Raw genomic sequence first — 19,309 nt, 5'->3', positions numbered from 1 at the left:
CACCCGAAATTCCATTAATTCTTTCTGAGCAATCGTGGAAGCAGCTAAAAATATACCCTTGGAATTTAAACAGGCAATACGGGCGTGACTGACCATTTTTTTTTCTTTCTTCATACGAAGCTCACAGCCTTTAATCAAATGACCAGATTTTCCGCAATAGAAACACAAGCCTTCAGAAAATCGACGGTCTTTTTCTTGAGAGCGAGGTGCCACCGATCCAATCTCCATCGGTTCACCACTGTTAGTACACACATTCTCATAACCAGAAACTGACATAGCAGAGGATTTGCTCTCATTAACCCTAGCATGCAGTCTTCTATCCACCCGTATAGCTAATTGCATAGCCTGTTGCAAATCTTCAGGTGTAGGATAAGCAATTAGCAGGTCTTTAACCCTTTCACTGAGCCCAGCAAGAAATAGACTTTTCAGAGCAGAATCGTTCCACCCTGTTTGAGTAGACCAACGACGGAAATGAGTACAATATTTTTCCACATTACCTGATCCCTGTTTTAAACGTCTCAACTCAGTCTCAGCTGATGCGACACGGTCAGGATCATCATATAATAGTCCCAAAGCAGAAAAAAAACTATCCACTGATCTGAAGCATGTATCACTAGGTTGCAAAGAAAAGGCCCTCTCCTGAGGCTCTTTGCGCAAAAGTGACATTATGAACCCTACGCGCTGGGATTCATCCCCAGAGGACTTAGGTCTCAAACGAAAATACAATAAGCAAGCATTTTTAAATGAAAAAAATTCTCGGCGTTCACCAAAAAATAAATCCGGCAAACATACCTTAGGCTCCAAGAAATGTGCTCCAGGACAGTTACTCACGTGCTGACGGAGCTCAGCCACCTCCAGAGAGAGTCCCTGCAGGCGATGAGCCAAATCCTGAACCGACACCATGATGGAACAAAAAAATCTTTCCTTAGAGAATTTGCTGGCTGGACTTACTGTTATGTTCTGCTACCAGAGCTAAGGAAAGAGAGGAGATCTGTCCCTACGATAGAACTCAGCTTAATCCCTACGATGTAACAGGGGACCTGATCCTGCGATCAGACCTGCTAAAGTCCTAAGCTAGTCTGTACGGAGACCTATAGATGTGGGGAAGGAATCCCTACAAGTACTAAGGACTGGGAGGAATATGGGACACCTCCTAACAGAAATAGTAGCAGACAGACGAACAAACAAAATATATAGAACATAGAGGTCAGTAGACAAAGCAAACTAACAGAGCAAGACACAGAGCACAGGCTAGCTAGAAAGTAGATATACAATGAAGTCCAGCAAAGCCAGAAGGGCGGAGCAGGATTAAATAGGCCAACAAGGTCATGTGACCAGCAAAGGAAAAAAAACCTAAGAGCAAGGTTCTAACAGAAAGTTTACAAATGAAAGCCAAAAGAAGAGAACAGCATTTAAAGATCTTACACCAAGACATAAGGTGATACATCATTCAGATAACCTAAAGCAATACAACTAATATTTGTGTTGCAGATGTAGGCCAAGCCTGCTGACCACTATGGCTTTCTTCACACGTCCTTTTTTTATGTACAGTACTGCTTAGCCATACGGCAAGACTCGGGAGGGACGGAGCGCTTTTTGCCTCCTGGAGTGCAGATTTTTGCTAGAATAGTTTGCGGACTCTATATATAGAGCCCCTAAGTGCTAGAAGAGCAGAATCCCCCTCAAGTGACCCCATTTTGGAAATTATACCCCTTTGTGAATTTATCTACAGGTGTAGTGACGATTTTGACTCCATGGGTGTTTTCCAGAAACAAGCAGCCGTGGATGAGTGAAAATTGCAAACCATCGTTGTAGTGACCAGGAAGTTATGCCCAACTCGTGATTCTGGAGACATACACCCGTAAAGTAGACGGGCTTTTATCGCTACAGAAATGCCAAACATGTGGATGCTAAATGTGGTTAAAGCACACTGTGGAGCTCAGAAAGGAGGGGCGCATTTTGATCTTGGAGCGCATTTGGATTTTGGAGTACAGAATTCGCTGGATTTCTTTTGGAGGGGGAGTGCCATTTTGCTTTTCCAGAGCCTTTATGCTACCAGTAATGTGGAAGCCCCTATATTTCCGTTAACAGATGATGGATCTGAGTGGGCGCTTTTTTGTGAATGGAGTTGAAGCTTTTATTGGGAACATTTTACATAACGTTTGATATCACATTTGTCCGGTGCTCTAGGCTGAGCACTTATATCGGGGTTTCCATCTAAATCTCTGAGTGACGTGATTCAGATGAAACCCTTGAGAGATCCATTCACTATAATGAGACAGCAGCATTACTCTAGACTCCATCTTGCCTCTGTTCAGCGGTGTCCTTCTTTTCAGAAGTGCACAAAACAGTGGCGGACGGCGCTTTTATGCATGCTTAAAAAGACGGACACCGCCAGATCACAGGTCCTACAGTGTCCATAGTACCTCCATCCAGGAATCTTCTGCCGGGGTTCCATGTGAAACTCGTATTTCAGAGAATTACATGGAAATAATCCACCAAAAATAAAAATATAATGTACCCATCAATAAATATTATTATGGGAAAAAAAAAAAAATATGAAAGTACACATATTTGGTATCGCCGCGTCCAGAACGACCTGACCTATAAAATTGTCCACTAGTTAACCCCTTCAGTGAACACGGTAAAAAATAAAAATAAAAAACTAAGCAAAAAACAATGCTTTTTCATCATACCGCCAAACAAAAAATGGAATAACACGCGATCAAATAAACAAATATAAATAAAAATGGTACCACTGAAAATGTCATCTCGTCCCGCAAAAAACAAGCTGCCATATAGCTCAATCAGCCAAAAAATAGAAAAGTTATAACGCTCAGAATAAAGCGATGCAAAAAAATATTTTTTTCTATAAAATTGCTTTCATTGTGTAAAACCGCCAAAACATAGAAAAACGATATAAATGTGGTACCGCTGTAAACATACTGACCTGAAGAATAAAGCTACCTTATAAATTTTACCACACACAGAACAGAATAAAAAAATGTAAAAAAAAAAACAATTCCTGAATTGTTGGTTTTTGTTTATTCTGCCTCCCAAAAATTGGAATAGAGAGCGATCAAAAAATGTCACATGCCTGAAAATGGCACCAATAAAAACGACAACTCATCCTGCAAAAAACAAGCCATCACATGACTCTGTCGGCCAAAATATGGAAAAATGAAAGCTCTCAAAATATGGCGATGCAAAAACTAGATTTTACAAAAAAATGCGTCTTTTAGTGTGTGACAGCTGTCAATCATAAAAACCCGATATGATTCTGGTATCTCTGTAGACGCACTGACCCGAAGAATAAAGTCGTCTAATCACTTATACCGCACGAGTAACGGCATAAAAAATAAACTCTCGGGTTAGGGTTGTGCTAGGGTTAGGGTTGGGGTTAGGGTTGTGCTAGGGTTAGGGTTAGGGTTGGGTTAGGGTTGGGCTAGGGTTGGGCTAGGGTTAGGGTTGGGTAAGGGATTTTTTTCAAAAGTAAAAAAAAAAAAAAGACGATATGGCAACTAGTGTTGAGCGCAAGTGCTCGCTACTTGAGTTTGCATCGGGTGCTCGGGTACACATTGAGTATCGCAGGTGCTTGAGTCTCCGCCCCATATGCTTCACGGCCAAAAGAAACTAGCGGGGATTGCCTGCCATGCACGAGCGATCCCCGCATGTTTTTTTTGGCTGTCTAATAACCGTGAAATATGTTGGGCGGGGACTCGAACATGTCACTCAAGCACCTGTGATACATGGTGCATACCTGAGTACCTGATGCAAACTCAAGTAGCGAGCACTTGCGCTCAAGACTAATGACAACTTAGTCAATATGATGACCTAATGGCATCAAATTCTGTGTCATACCTCTGGGTTCAAAATGTTCACTATACCCCTTGATAAAATTCTTGAGGGGTGTAGTTTCCAAAATGGGGTCACTTGTGGGGGGTTTCTACTATTTAGGCACATCAGGGGCTCTCCAAACGCGACATGGTGTCCGCTCTCAATTCCATCCAATTTTGCTTTCAAAAAGTCACACAGTGCTCCTTCCCTTCTGAACTCTGCCGTGAGCCCAAACACTGTATTTTCCCCACATATGGGGTATTGACGTACTCAGGAGACATTGCACAAAAGTTTTTGGGGTCCATTTTCTCCTCTTACCCTTGTGAAAATAAAAAAATTGTGGCTAAAACATCAATTTTATGGAAAAAGTTTGATTTTTTTTATTTTCATGGCTCCATGTTATAAACTTCTGTAAAGGACTTGGGGGTTCAGGGTGCTTACCACACATCTAGATAAGTTCCCTGAGGGGTCTAGTTTCCAAAATGGTGTCACTTGTGGGGGGTTTCCACTGTTTAGGCACATCAGGGGCACATCCGCTAATTATTCATGCAAATTTTACAATCAAAAAGTCAAATGGCGCTCCTTCCCTTTCAAACCCTGCCGTGCGCCCAAACAGTGGTTTGCCTCCACATATGGGGTATCGGCGTGTTCAGGAGAAATTGCACAACAAATTTTATGGTGCAATTTATCCTATTGCCTGTTATGATAGGCTACAAGCACTAAGGAAAGACAGGAGATCTGTCCCTACAATAGAACTAAGCTAGATCCCTACGATGTAACGGGGAACCTGATCCTGCGATCAGACCCGCTAAAGTCCTCAGCTAGTCTGAACAAAGACCTATAGATGTGAGGGAGGGATCCCTACAAGAACTAGGGAGTGGGAGAAAGATGGACACCTCCTAACAGAAATTGTAGCAGTAAAAAGACAAACACACAACATAGAAAATAAAGGTCAAAAGACCTAGCTAAACTGGCTGAGAAAGGTTACAAAGAACCTGGCTAGCTAAAGAGTAGAAATTACAATGAAGTCCAGCATGGCCAGAAGGGTGGAGCAGGAATAAATAGGCAAAAAGGTCATGTGACCAGCAAAATAGAAAAAACCTAACAGGAGAGTTCTAACAGTACCCCCTCTTCTAAGAGGATCCTCCGGATCCCCTAGGACCAAGCTTATCAGGAAACCTCTTGTGAAACACTCTGACAAGTCTGGAAGCAGAAACATCATCCGCCCTCACCCATGAGTTATCCTCGGGACCGAAACCCTTTCAAGCGACGAGATACTGCAAACTCCCCCTATACCGTCTAGAATTAAGGATGCGGGAAATTTCATATTCCCCGTCCTCCACCACCGGAGGAACAGTGGCAGTGGCGTCTCTATCTGATACATCAGCTTTTTTCAATAGGGAAACATGAAACACCGGATTAATGTTCCAGGAGGTAGGAACCTCCAACCTAACAGCAGATTGGTTAACTACCTGAAGCACCTTAAAGGGCCCTACAAACTTGGGACCCAATTTTTTAGAAGGAATCCTCAACCGCAGATTCTTAGAGGACAACCAAACCATGTCACCAACCGTAAACAAAACATCTTGACGTTTCCAGTCAAAGTACCTCTTAGATTTTTTGTTAGCCTCCTGAAGATTACCACGCACATCCGTCCAAACTCTCTCCAAATCACCGGAAAAACTCTCCTCCTCAGGCACAGCCGATACCAATTTGGAGAACGACCCAAAAGACGGATGTCTCCCAGAACAACAAAAAAAAGGCGAACACCCAGCAGAAGAGGATGTATGGTTGTTAAGAGCAAACTCAGCAAGGGGCAGAAACTCAGACCACCCCTCTTGATTGTCTGCCACAAAACAATGCAAGAACTGCTCAACATCCTGATCCTTCCTTTCTGTCTGGCCATTAGACTCCGGATGAAATCCAGATGAAAACGACAAATGAACTCCCAACCTGTCACAAAAGGCACGTCAAAAACGAGCCACGAACTGAGGTCCCCTATCAGAAACAATGTCAGTAAGAACACCATGGAGTCTGACAATTTCCTTGACAAAGGCCTTAGCGAGTGTCTTAGCGCAGGGCAGTTTGATGAAGGGAACCAAGTGACACATCTTGCTAAAACGGTCCACGACCACCCAGATGACCGTGAAACCCTCAGAGGAGGGAAGGTCAGTAATAAAGTCCATGGCCAGATGTGTCCAAGGTGCACTAGGAACCTCCAGAGGGCAAAGCAACCCCACAGCAGGAGTATGTGAAGACTTAGATCTAGCACACACAGTACATTGATGCACCCACTTAATGATTTCCTTCTGCCATCCAGGCCACCAAAAACTGCGACCCACAAGTCTCTTGGTCTCAGAAATTCCTGGATGACCAGCCAACCGAGACTCGTGACACTCAACAAACAAATCTCTCCTAAAGGTCCTAGGCACAAACAACCTCCCATGGGGAGTGTTAGATGGGGCATTCTCCTGTGCTCTAAGAAACTCATCTTCCAAAACGGAGTCCAATGCAGCAATCACAACACCTTCTTGTAAAATGCTCTCCTCCTACTCAGCACCGACCATGGGAGAAAAGCTGCGAGACAACGCATCAGCTTTAACGTTCTTGGTACACGGGATGTAAGTAACGGAAAAATTAAACCGCGAAAAAAAAAGTGCCCACCTAGCCTGACGGGCATTCAAGCACTTGGCAGCATCAAGACAGATCAGATTTTTATGATCAGTGAAAACCTGAATGGGAAATTCAGCACCTTCCAAGAGATGACGCCAGTGTTCAAATGTGAGTTTAATAGCCAGCAATTCCCGATTACCGATATCGTAATTAAGTTCAGTCTCAGAAAATGTTTTTGAAAAAAAGGCACAGGGATGTACTCCATCCTTGTTTTCCTGAGACAACACCGCACCGACCCCCACAGAAGAAGCGTCAACCTCAACCAAAAACGGCTTAGTCACATCAGGCTGCAAAAAAAGATGGGGGCAGAGCTGAACCTCTCCTTTAGAAACACAAACGCTTCAATGGCTTCAGTAGTCCACTGAACCGTATTAGCACCTTTCCTGGTGAGATCGGTCAGTGGTTTAACAATAATAGAAAAATTTTTAATGAATTTTCTGTAATAATTGGCGAAACCCAAAAACCTCTGTATCGATTTCAAACCAATAGGCCTAGGCCATTCCTGCACAGCTTGAACTTTCACCGGGTCCATCTCAAAGCCCTCGCTGGAGATAATGTAGCCCAAAAAACTAATTCTCTGTACAGCGAACTCACATTTCTCTAGTTTAGCAAAAAGCGAATTGTCAATTAATAACTGTAATACCTCACGTACGCTCCGCCAATGAGACTCCAGATCAGGCGAATAAATCAAAATGTCATCCAAATACACAACCACATTTTTGCCGATCAAAGGTCTAAGGATGTCATTAATAAGATTCTGAAAAAATTCTGGTGCATTGGTAAGACCAAAAGGCATAACCAGATTCTCAATATGACCCACAGGAGTGTTAAAAGCAGTCTTCCATTCATCACCCTCCTTCATGCGCAACAAATTGTATGCCCCCCGGAGATCAATTTTAGAGAACCACTTGGCCCCCACTAACTGGTTAAACAAATCAGGAATCAATGGCAGTGGGTAGGGATTACATACAGTAATTTTATTAATCTCGCGAAAGTCCAGACAAGGACGTAAACCGCTGTCCTTTTTTTTAACAAAAAAAAATCCAACAGCCACAGGAGACTTAGAGGGTCTGTATATATTCCTCCAAAGCCTTTCTCTCAGGAATAGTAAGATTAAATAAACGACTTTTAGGAAGAGTCGCTCCAGGGAGAAAATTCAATGGTACAATCATAGTCTCTATAGGGAGGCAAAATTTGCGACTCCTCCTCAGAAAAAACTTTCCAAAAATCCTGAATAGGTACAGGTAATTCCCCTTTATCCACAGCAGCAATGCGCCCATTACAAAACTTGTCATAACACTTAGGGCTCCAGGACTTAATTTCATTAGTAGACCAATCCAGTACAGGATTGTGCAATTTTAACCAGGCTAACATTACCCTTATGATAATGCAAAATTAAGGGATGAAAAACATTTTTGTGGGAAAAATGTGAAAATTTTATTTTTACGGCTCAATGTTATAAACTTTTGTGAAGCACCTGGGGGCTCAAGGTGCTCACCACACATCTAGATAAGTTCCATGAGGGGTCTAGTTTCAAAAATGGTGTTACTTGTGGGTGGTTTCCACTGTTTAGGCACATCAGGGGCTCTTCAAACGCAACATGGTGTCCGCTAATTATTCAAGCAAATTTTACAATCAAAAAGTCAAATGGCGCATTTTCCCTTCCGAATCCTGCCGTGCGCCCAAGCAGTGGTTTTCCCCCACATATTGGGTATCTGCGTACTCAGGAGAAATTTCACAACAATCTGCATGGTGCAATTTCTCCTGTTACCCTTATGAAAATGCAAAAGTGGGGGCTGAAAAACATTTTTGTGGGAAAAATGTGAAAATGTTATTTTTACGGCTCAATGTTATAAACTTCTCTGAAGCACCTGGGGGTTCAAGGTGCTCACCACACATCTAGATACGTTCCATGAGGGGTCTAGTTTCCAAAATGGTGTCACTTGTGGGGGGTTTCCACTGTTTTGGCACATCAGGGGCTCCCCAAATGCAACATGGCGTCCGCTAATTATTCAAGCCAATTTTACATTCAAAAAGTCAAATGGCGCTCCTTCCCTTCCGAACCCTGCTGTGCGCCCTAACAGTGGTTTTTCCCCACATATGGGGTATCTGCGTGCCCAGGGGAAATTGCACAACAAATTTTGGTGTCTATTTTTCCCTGTTACCCCTGCGAATATAAAAAAAATTGGGTCTAAAGTAAAATTTTTGTGAAAAAAGTTAAATGTTCATTTTTTATTTCCACATTCCAAAAATTACTGTGAAGCACCTGAAGGGTTAATAAAGTTCTTGAATGTGGTTTTGAGCACCTTGAGGGGTTCAGTTTTTAGAATGATGTCACTTTTTGGTATTTTATTAACCCTTCAGGTGTTTCATGGGAATTTTTGGAATGTGGAAGAAAACAATGAACATTTAACTTTTTTTCAAAAAAATGTTACTTTAGACCCAATTTTTTTATTTTCACAAGGGTAACAGGAAAAAATGGAATACACAATTTGTAGTGCAATTTCTCATGAGCGCGCTGATACCAAATATGTGAGGGAAAACTACTGTTTGGGCGCACTGCAGGGTTTGGAAGGGAAGGAGCGCCATTAGACTTTTTGAATGTAAAATTTGTTTGAATAATTCGCAGACGCCATATTGCATTTGGAGAGCTCCTGATGTGCCTAAACAGTGGAAACCCCCCACAAGTGACACCATTTTGGAAATTAGATCCCTTAGGGAACGTATCTAGATGTGTGGTGAGCACCTTGATCCCCAAGGTGCTTCACAGAAGTTTATAATATTGAGCTGCAAAAATAAAATTTTCACATTTTTCCCACAAAAACGTTTTTCATCCCTTAATTTTGCATTATCATAGGGGTAATAGGATAAATTGCATCATGAAATTTGTTAGGCAATTTCTCCTGAACATGCCGATACCCAATATGTGGAGGCAAACCACTGTTTGGGCGCACGGCAGGGTTTGAAAGGGAAGGAGGGCCATTTGACTTTTTGAATGTAAAATTTGCTTGAATAATTAGTGGACGCCATGTTGCATTTGGGGAGCCCCTGATGTGCCTAAACAGTGGAAACCCCCCACAAGTGACACCATTTTGGAAACTAGACCCCTTAGGGAACTTATCTAGATGTGTGGTGAGCACCTTGATCCCCAAGGTGCTTCACAGAAGTTTATAATATTGAGCTGCAAAAATAAAATTTTCACATTTTTCCCACAAAAACGTTTTTCATCTTTTAATTTTGCATTATCATAGGGGTAATAGGATAAATTGCATCATGAAATTTGTTAGGCAATTTCTCCTGAACATGCCGATACCCAATATGTGGAGGCAAACCACTGTTTGGGCGCACGGCAGGGTTTGAAAGGGAAAAAGGGCCATTTGACTTTTTGAATGTAAAATTTGTTTGAATAATTAGTGGACGCCATGTTGCATTTGGGGAGCCCCTGATGTGCCTAAACAGTGGAAACCCCCCACAAGTGACACCATTTTGGAAACTAGACCCCTTAGGGAACTTATCTAGATGTGTGGTGAGCACCTTGAACTCCACGGTGCTTCACAGAAGCTTATAATATTGAGCTGTAAAAATAAAATTTTCACATTTTTCCCACAAAAACGTTTTTCATCCCCTAATTTTGCATTGTCATAATGGTAATAGGATAAATTGCACCATGAAATTTGTTGTGCTATTTCTCCTGAACATGCTGACACCCTATATGTGGAGGCAAACCACTGTTTGGGCGCACGGCAGGGTTTGAAAGGGAAGGAGCGCCATTTGACTTTTTGAATATAAAATTTGTTTGAATAATTAGCAGATGCCATGTCGCATTTGGGGAGACCCTAATGTGCCTAAACAGTGGAAACCCCCCACAAGTGACACCATTTTGGAAACTAGACCCCTTAGGGAACTTATCTAGATGTGTGGTGAGCACCTTGCACCCCCAGGTGCTTCACAGAAGTTTATAATATTGAGCCGTAAAAATAAAATTTTCACATTTTTCCCACAAGAAATGTTTTTCATTCCCTAATTTTGCTTTATCATAAGGATAACAGGAGAAATTGCACCATGAAATTTGTTGTGCAATTTCTCCTGAGTACGCCGATACCCCATATGTGGGGAAAAACCACTGCTTTGGTGTACGGCAGGGTTCCGAAGAGAAAGGAGCGCTATGTTGGCTGGGATAGGTTGCAGACACCATGTCACATTTGAAGAGTCGCTGACATGCCAAAACAGCGGAAACCCCCACAAGTGACCCCATTTTGTAAACTACACCTCTCAAGGATTTCATCTAGGGAAGTAGTGAGTATTTTTTAATTTTTAAATTTATACCATTGGGCAGTGAAAAAAGCAAAATTATATTTTTACCACAAAAAATGTTTTACCCTCAGATTTTACATTTTCACACAGGGCAATGGGTAAAAATGGTGCCGAAATGTGCCACACAATTTCTTCTAAAAGTGACAATACCCCATATGTGACTGTATCGTACCGCTTAGCCATATGGCGAGATCTGGGAGGGACGGAGCGCTATTTGACAATTGGAGAACAAATTATTGTAAAACAGGCATTTGGATTTGGGAGCACAAAATTTTCTGAATTTCGTTTGGGGGTCAAGGGCCATTTCGCTTTTCCAGAGCCTTTCTGCTACCAGTAACTTGGAATATTTTTAACAGATGACGGACCTGAGTGCTGACTAGCTTTTTTTGAGGACTGAGTTGAAGCTTTTATTGGGAACATTTTACGTAACATTTATCCGGCGCTCTAGGCTGAGCACTTACATCGGGGTTTCCATCTAAATTTCCAAATGATGTAATTCAGATGAAACCCCTGCGGGATCCATTCACTATAATGAGGCAGTAGAGTTACTCTGGACTCCGTCTGGCCTCTGTTTAGTGGTGTCCTTTTTTTCAGAAGTGCACAAAAGTGTGGCCAACCGCACTTTTATGCACGCGTAAAAAAACTGACACTGTGGGATCACAGGCCAGATGGCATCCACAGTGGCCTATATCTGCCTCATTACAGGGAATCTTCCGTCATGGGTTCCATCTCAATCACGTAATTTCAGAGATTTACGCGGAAACTCTGGTGTAAGTGCTCAGCGCAGAGCGCAGGATAAATGTGAGCAGAGCCTTACTGCGATCTTTGGGAGACATAATAAACAAATCAGTAGCAGGTGAAGAATTGGTTTTATTTATTTTTTATGCCGTTCCTCTTTATTCTTCGGGTCGGTGTGATTACAGAGATACCAGATTTATATCGGGTTTTTATGATTGACAGCTGTCACACACTAAGAGACGCTTTTTTTTGCAAAATCTAGTTTTTGCATCGCCATATTTTGAGAGCTATAATTTTTCCATATTTCGGCCGACAGAGTCATGTGATGGCTTGTTTTTTGCGGGACAAGTTGACATTTTTATTGAAACAATTTTTGGGTACGTGACATTTTTTGATCGCTTTCTATCCCGTTTTTTGGGAGGTAAAATTAACAAAAGTCAACAATTCAGGAATTGTTTTTTGAGGGTTTTTTTTATGCCGTTCAGCTGTGGTAAAAGTGATAAGGCAGCATTATTCTTCGGGTCAGTACGTTTACAGCGATACTACACTTACTGTATATTTTTTTATGTTTTGGCGCTTTTACACAATAAAACAATTTTATAGAAAAAATATTTTTTTTGCATCGCTTTATTCTGAGCGCTATAACTTTTTTATTTTTCGGCTGATGGAACTGTATGGTGGCTTTTTTTTGCGGAACAAGATGACGTTTTCAGCGGTACCATTTTTATTTCCATTTTGTTTTTTGATCACATTTTTTTCCACTGTTTGTTTGGCTATATGATGAAAAAGCATAGTTTTTGCTCCGTTTTTTATTTATTTTTATTACGGTGTGCACAGAAGGAGTTAATTAGTGTGACAGTTTTATAGATCGGGTTGTTTCGGACGTGGCGATACCAAATATGTGTACATTTTTTGTTTTTGCATAAATATACGGATTTATTGGTTTAATATTTTATTTATTTATTTTTATTTATTTTGTGATTTTTTTTTTAACAGTTTGAAAACATTTTTTTGACTTTTTTTTTACATTTTTACTTAGTCCCTGTATGGGACATTAATTTTTATTTTTCTAATCACTGATGTTATGCAATGTAATAGACATGTATTACATTACATGACATCTTTGCTGACTGTTTCACAGTCAGTGTGTCCTGCCAGGCTTCAGCTGCAGGCTGAGCCTAGCAAGACACCATATATGGCAGATCTGGAGGCGGTCATGTGACCTCCAGCTGCCATAACAACGGAAGGTCCTGGAAGCTATCAGGGGGCCATCGGAGAGGTAAGTTGACGACCCCCTCTCCTCTCACTATCTTCTATATGCCGCGATCACTATAGATCGGGGCATATAGAAGATAGCAAAGGGTTAACATCATTGGGACCTGATCCAATCAGGTCCCGATGATGTCCCCTATCAGAGCTATCGCTCTGCACTGGAACCGTAGCGCTTGCAGGACCCTGGGTGTCCTGAGCGCTGCGGGACCACCCACTGTTTTTAAACGTCGGCGCAGAGCCCAGGCAGCGCCGACGTTTATGTACAGTGGACAGTCCTGAACCGGTTAACATGCAAACCACCTTGGGTTGTAAAGGAATTAACTCGAAGGTGCCAACAATTTTGTCCGGCCCTTATCTGAGGTTTCATTTGAAATTATGTCCACTTTGCCTTTTTTGCTCTGTTTTTTGTGCTCTTCCAATACACACAAAGGAAATAGACATGTGTAAAACAAAACATGTGTAACTGCAATAATTTTTTGCGAGAAATACTTCATTTTCTGGAACAATTTCAAGGGTGCCAACAACTTCAGCCATGACTGTATGTATAAATATATGTGTGGTTAGTACAAAGGACTTACACATGACTTATTTCTTCCAAAGACCATACTAAGGACCAAGGGGCTCTCATTACGGGAGAAGAAAGGCGATTCCGGCAGCTAAATAGGAAAGCGTTCTTTACAGTTAGAGCAGTCAGACTGTGGGATGCCCTACCAGAACAGATATTAATGGCAGACACTATAACAGCTTTTAAAAAAAAGGGCTGGATGATTTCCTGCATACATATAACATTGTGGATTATAGATAATTTAATGACAAAAATGTATAATTGGTGGAGAAAGGTTGAACTTGATGGACCTAGGTCATTTTTCAACCTATGTAACTACGTAACCCATTACATGGTGTGAGATATAGTACATCCTGTCTAGAATGAGTAAAAAAGGAAGGGAGGAGGGAAACCGTTATCAATAATGAAACATCATGTCACTGTGTAAATTCATATCGCTCTGAGTTTTGGTGTCCAAATTGAAAATCCAGAATGCTCCTCTTGTAAGTAATAGGCATTGCCGGTCACCTCATCTTAGAGGTCTATTGACTTTCTCAATTGCGCAAACACAAAAACCATTTGTGCGTCCTTCATTTTCTTGAGCAAAGCATTTGCATTCACAGGAGGTGTTCTTATTGCCAACTTTGCTGGTATTGTTAAGATGTTCTGATATACGTCTATTTAATGGTCTAGTTGTGCACACAACATAGATTGTATTACAGCTGATCAAATAAACAACATGGTCTGTGTCACAATTAATATAACTGCCTATCATGTATGATTGATTTTGATCTCTGTTTGTAAAAGAGGTGTAAGGCTTAGTATATCAACATGTTTTACATGGATGTTTGTCACAATAGAAAAAACCTTTGTAATGTAACCATGTAGTTTAATGACTGGTTAGGTGTCCTGTATAAACTTTTAGAAAATTTGCTTGCTTTATTTGATAAGACTGTTTGCTATAAATTATCACCACTTTGGGCGTTTGATTATTATTTTTTTTCAAGATTCTTTTGCTGTTGTTTGTTAGTAAACAGCAAATTATGTATATTAAGATTTTTGACTATTGAATCTGTGTGCTTACAAGATCAGTTTGTGTAACCACATTTCCATAATCTAGTGTGTACATGATCAGATTCATATTTAAAAGCAATCTCATCACTGCAATTTCTTTTTGCATGTTTAAACTCGTCCATAGGAATTGATATCATAGTGTGGATTGGATGAGCAGTTGTAACATACAAAATTTCATTTCCTGCGGTTTTCTTTATAAGAAGTTTCTGTGGAAATAATGTACCTCATTTTTATGATATTACTTTGTTACAACATGCTTTTATTCATTATTCAACATAGAAGATTTTATATTCTATTTCTGCGGCTGGACTGAAGATACACTGCTCAAAAAAATAAAGGGAACACTTAAACAACAGAATATAACTGCAAGTAAATCAAACTTCTGTGAAATCAAACTGTCCACTTAGGAAGCAACACTGATTGACAATCAATTTCACATGCTGTTGTGCAAATGGAATATACAATAGATGGAAATTATTGGCAATTATCAAGACACCCTCAATAAAGGAGTGGTTCTGCAGGTGGGGACCACAGACCACATCTCAGTACCAATGCTTTCTGGCTGATGTTTTGGTCACTTTTGAATGTTGGTTGTGCTTTCACACTCGTGGTAGCATGAGACGGACTCTACAACCCACAGAAGTTAACCAACAAAGAAAACCGAACAAAAGAGATCAAAGATAAAGCAAGATGAATTAAAAAACCTTTAATGAATCATGGTTAGGCCAGTGGGTGGCACTGCAAAGACAGGCGCTCACACAAAACAATTATATACACAAGTGAAGAGTATAAGTTCTCATTGTACATTTTACATGGACATAGAATGTATATTGATACAGATCAATGTAAATGACATAGTACATGATTCTCAAAGACAATCAATCTTGTATATAATATGGCATATGCAGAGGTAAAAAATGTTGATAAATCCGAAAAGGCTTCACTGGACTGAGCAAAGTGAATTAGTGCAATCAATAAATAGATAAAGGCCTACCAGTCCCAGCAAGTAAAGTCAAAGGTGTATTATTCATATACAATGTGCTAAATGATCATACCTATGTGGTCCAGGAGAACTGTGTGGCGCCTACCCCGATGCGCGTTTCGGCGTAAAGCCTTCGTCAGTGACCAGAGGCTGGAGGCGCTACCAGTCGACAGGCCTGTACACCAGGAGATGTGGAGGGGCCATAGGAGGGCAACAACCCAGCAGCAGGACCGCTACCTCCGCCTTTGTGCAAGGAGGAACAAGAGGAGTACTGCCAGAGCCCTGCAAAATGACCTCCAGCAGGCCACAAATGTTCATGTGTCTGCACAAACGGTTAGAAACCAACTCCATGGGGGTGGCATGAGGGCCCGACGTCCACAGATGAGGGTTGTGCTCACAGCCCAACACCGTGCAGGATGCTTGGCACTTGCCACAGAACACCAGGATTGGCAAAGTCGCCACTGGCGCCCTGTGCTCTTCACAGATGAAAGCAGGTTCACACTGAGAACATGTGACCGACATGACAGAGTCTGGAGAAACCGTGGAGAGCTATTTGCTGCCTGAAACATCCATCAGCATGACCGGTTTGACAGTAATGGTGTAGGGTGGCTTTTCTTTGGAGGGCCGCACAGCCCTTCATGTGCTTGCCAGAGGTAGCCTGACTGCGATTAGGTACCGAGATGAGATCCTCAGACCCCTTGTGAGACCATATGCTGGTGCGGTTGGCCCTGGGTTCCTCCTAATGCAGGACAATGCCAGACCTCATGTGGCTGGAGTGTGTCAGCAGTTCCTGCAAGATGAAGGCATTGAAGCTATGGACTGGCCCGCCCGTTCGCCAGACCTGAATCCGATTGAGCATATCTGGGACATCATGTCTCATTCCATCCACCAACGTCTTGTTGCACCACAGACTGTCCAGGAGTTGGCGGATGCTTTAGTCCAGGTATGGGAGAAGATCCCACAGGAGACCATCCGCAACCTCATCAGGAGCATGCCCAGGCGTTGTAGGAAGGTCATACAGGCACGTCGAGGCCACACACAATAATGAGCCTCATTTTGACTTGTTTTAAGGACATTACATAAAAGTTGGATCAGCCTGTAGTGTGTTTTTCCACTTTAATTTTGGGGGTGACTCCAAATCCAGGCCTCCATTGGTTAATAAATTTGAATTTCATTGATGATTTTTGTGTGATTTTGTTGTCAGTACTAGTGTTGAGCCACCCCCGTAGTGTTCGAGTTCGGTTCAGTTCGTCGAACACCCGTATGTTCGTCGAACTGTTCGTCGAACACCTTCAAAAACCGTTAAAACCAATGGCAGGCAAACAAAAACACATAGAAACACATAGAAAACACCTTCAAAGGTGTCCAAAAGCTGACAAACTGCTCAGAAGACACAACTAACACATGGAAAAGTGACAAGTATATATAGTCATGCGAAAAGAAAAGAGGTGGAGGAGTAAAAGGAGGGGGAGACACAGATATAGGCATGTCATGGCCTTCTAAAACCAAAAAAGTGCGAAGCAGACACGGCCAGTCCGTTCCTGCCCGTGCGACCTCCGTGTCGCCGGGTTTGTGCCAGAGCTGCGGTGGACCCTGACGGCCAGCCCCGCTCTCTCAATACTGGTGCCTGTCCGCTTGTGGGTCGAGCCCCCCCCCCCCCGCGGTGGGGGGGAGTAACATCTGCAGAAGAAAGACAATCTTCCAGCCAATATAAGATGTCTACTTCTTCTCGTGGACAATGTGATACGATCCCTTTCTTACGGACAAGCCCATCGCTACAAATTCCAGATGAGGCACAAAAACAGCAGGTGCTTCAACGGATATAAAGTGCTCCTTCAAGTGGGCTCTCCTCCACCTCAACTTCAATATCACAAATACTCCAGTCCTCAGAGGTGTCACCCCAATCGCACTTGCTTCCTCACAGCTCCCAAGTCTCCAGCTGCCCGTCTGAGTATGGGGTAACACAGATGGTTGAGTCTGCACAGCTGTTTACTCATACTATAGCCTGGGAAACGGAGGTCTGCTCCAGAGCTTCTGTTAATCCAGACGAGGAAATGATCTGCACTGAAGCCCAGAATCTTTATGAGTCGGATCCAGGACCAGATGAAGAAGGTTCTGAGCATAATGTAGACCCTCATTCCCAAACTGTAACTCCTGTTGGTGGAGACAATGATGAAGACGATGATGAGAATCAAATACCTGATTGGAGCGACAACTTGACTTTTTGGTCAGGGCAGGAAGAGGTTGGCTCTGAGGACGACGGGTGTGAGAACACACAGGGTGATGATGACGAGGTTGGAGATCCCACTTACTGTCAACCCACAGTCAGCCAGTCGATGAGGTCAGCAGAGGAGGTGGAGGAGGATGTGACTAGCCCAGAGGATGGGGATGACTCGGTACCGGGGCCTTTGCCTGGCCTTTGGGATGTCGCGGTGGTCGGCTCCCGGGCCTGTACCCTGGGGTCAGTCTTTAAAAGGGTGGATAATTGTTAATTTTATAAGAGTTTGTGACGCCACCTGTGGTATCTGGTGAGAAGCACCAGCGCTGCAGTAGTCCACTGAGGCCGGTGATAAGGCAGCTCGATGGTATAGCTCCCCACAGGTGGAGCTAGGCCTCAGAAAAGCATATGCAGGGGGAATGCAGGACAGGCGAGACCCAGCTGGGTCAGAGCAAGAACGGGAACGGACACGGTAGTCACTTCAGTACCTTTTACTGGTGGAAATTCAGGCACATCCCTGAGCTCTGTAGGGTGAAGGGTGCATATCAGGATCCTCCCCAATGAGCGGGTGTAGGGCCTCCTGTTTCTTGCCTCTGCATAGTAAGTTTCTGACCTGCCTGGAGCTAGGCCAAACTTTGTCTCTGTCCTGCGCTGGCTGACCTTGTGGTAGGACCTTGTCTTGGAGTTCACGCTCCCAGTATGCGGGACCTAAGCGTCTCCTGGCTCTGTTACCTATCAGCACATTAGCGATCCTGCGATTCCGGTTATGCCTTACTGGGTCATAGAGATCCCGGTAAGCTCGGATCCGGTGTCCGGTAAATTCTTCGGGGTGAGCTGGTTAAGCTCCTCTGCCCCCTATGTACTAACTCTCCACTCGCCTTCGGCCTACTCGGGCCCTCACTAGGCTATACACACTAACGGCAGCTTGCCACACTTCACCGATCTTATGGCGCCGACACACCTTAAGCTCTAACTGGGCTCCCTGAATCTAGCTAACAGGAGTCTCGTGCTCCACTGCTGAACTATTAACTGAGTTTTCTAGACTAGACTGAGCTCCACTGCAGACTGACCTCTCTTAGGCTTCTCTACTGCAGGAACTCTTCAGAGGAACTGAACTGCCTAGCTCCACCTTCCCTATTTATATCCCTAACAGACTCCCTCTGCTGGTCTGAGGTGGAAGGTGGAGATGTGTGAATGTTTATGGGGGCCTCTTGTGGAGGATTCCATCAATGCACTCTTCTAGGATCTGTGATACCAAGTGCAGCTGGGTGTCACAGATGCTATTGACAATGAGGTTAGGTTGCGCCTTCCTGGACAGAGATGGAGTACTGGAAGCACGTCAACAACTGCATCCTCAAACACAACTCTGCTTCTGACCACAAGTCGTAGTGGCTCTCCAGGTCGCATGGGCTCTAAGCCTTGCATAGCTTGGGTATTTTTTCAGATCGATAAGGATGACCCAACTCATGTTATCTGTAATATTTGTCACCAAAAGCTAAGTAGAGGCCAAAAAATCCATAGTTTGAGTACTTCATGCATGAACCGTCACATGGATATGAAGCATAAGTTGCAGTGGGAAGCTCACTGTGCTACAATGCGGCCTAGCGGGCCGTGCCAACCACCGTCTGCCCCATCTTGTGCATCCGCGGCCTCTTCA

Source organism: Phyllobates terribilis, unplaced genomic scaffold (genome assembly GCF_046119375.1).
Source record: "Phyllobates terribilis strain yellow unplaced genomic scaffold, ASM4611937v1 Scaffold_4__5_contigs__length_816908805, whole genome shotgun sequence".
NCBI classification, from domain to species: Eukaryota; Metazoa; Chordata; class Amphibia; order Anura; family Dendrobatidae; genus Phyllobates; species Phyllobates terribilis.
The sequence above is the reverse complement of the archived record's forward strand: the minus strand, read 5'-3'. Positions refer to the sequence as shown.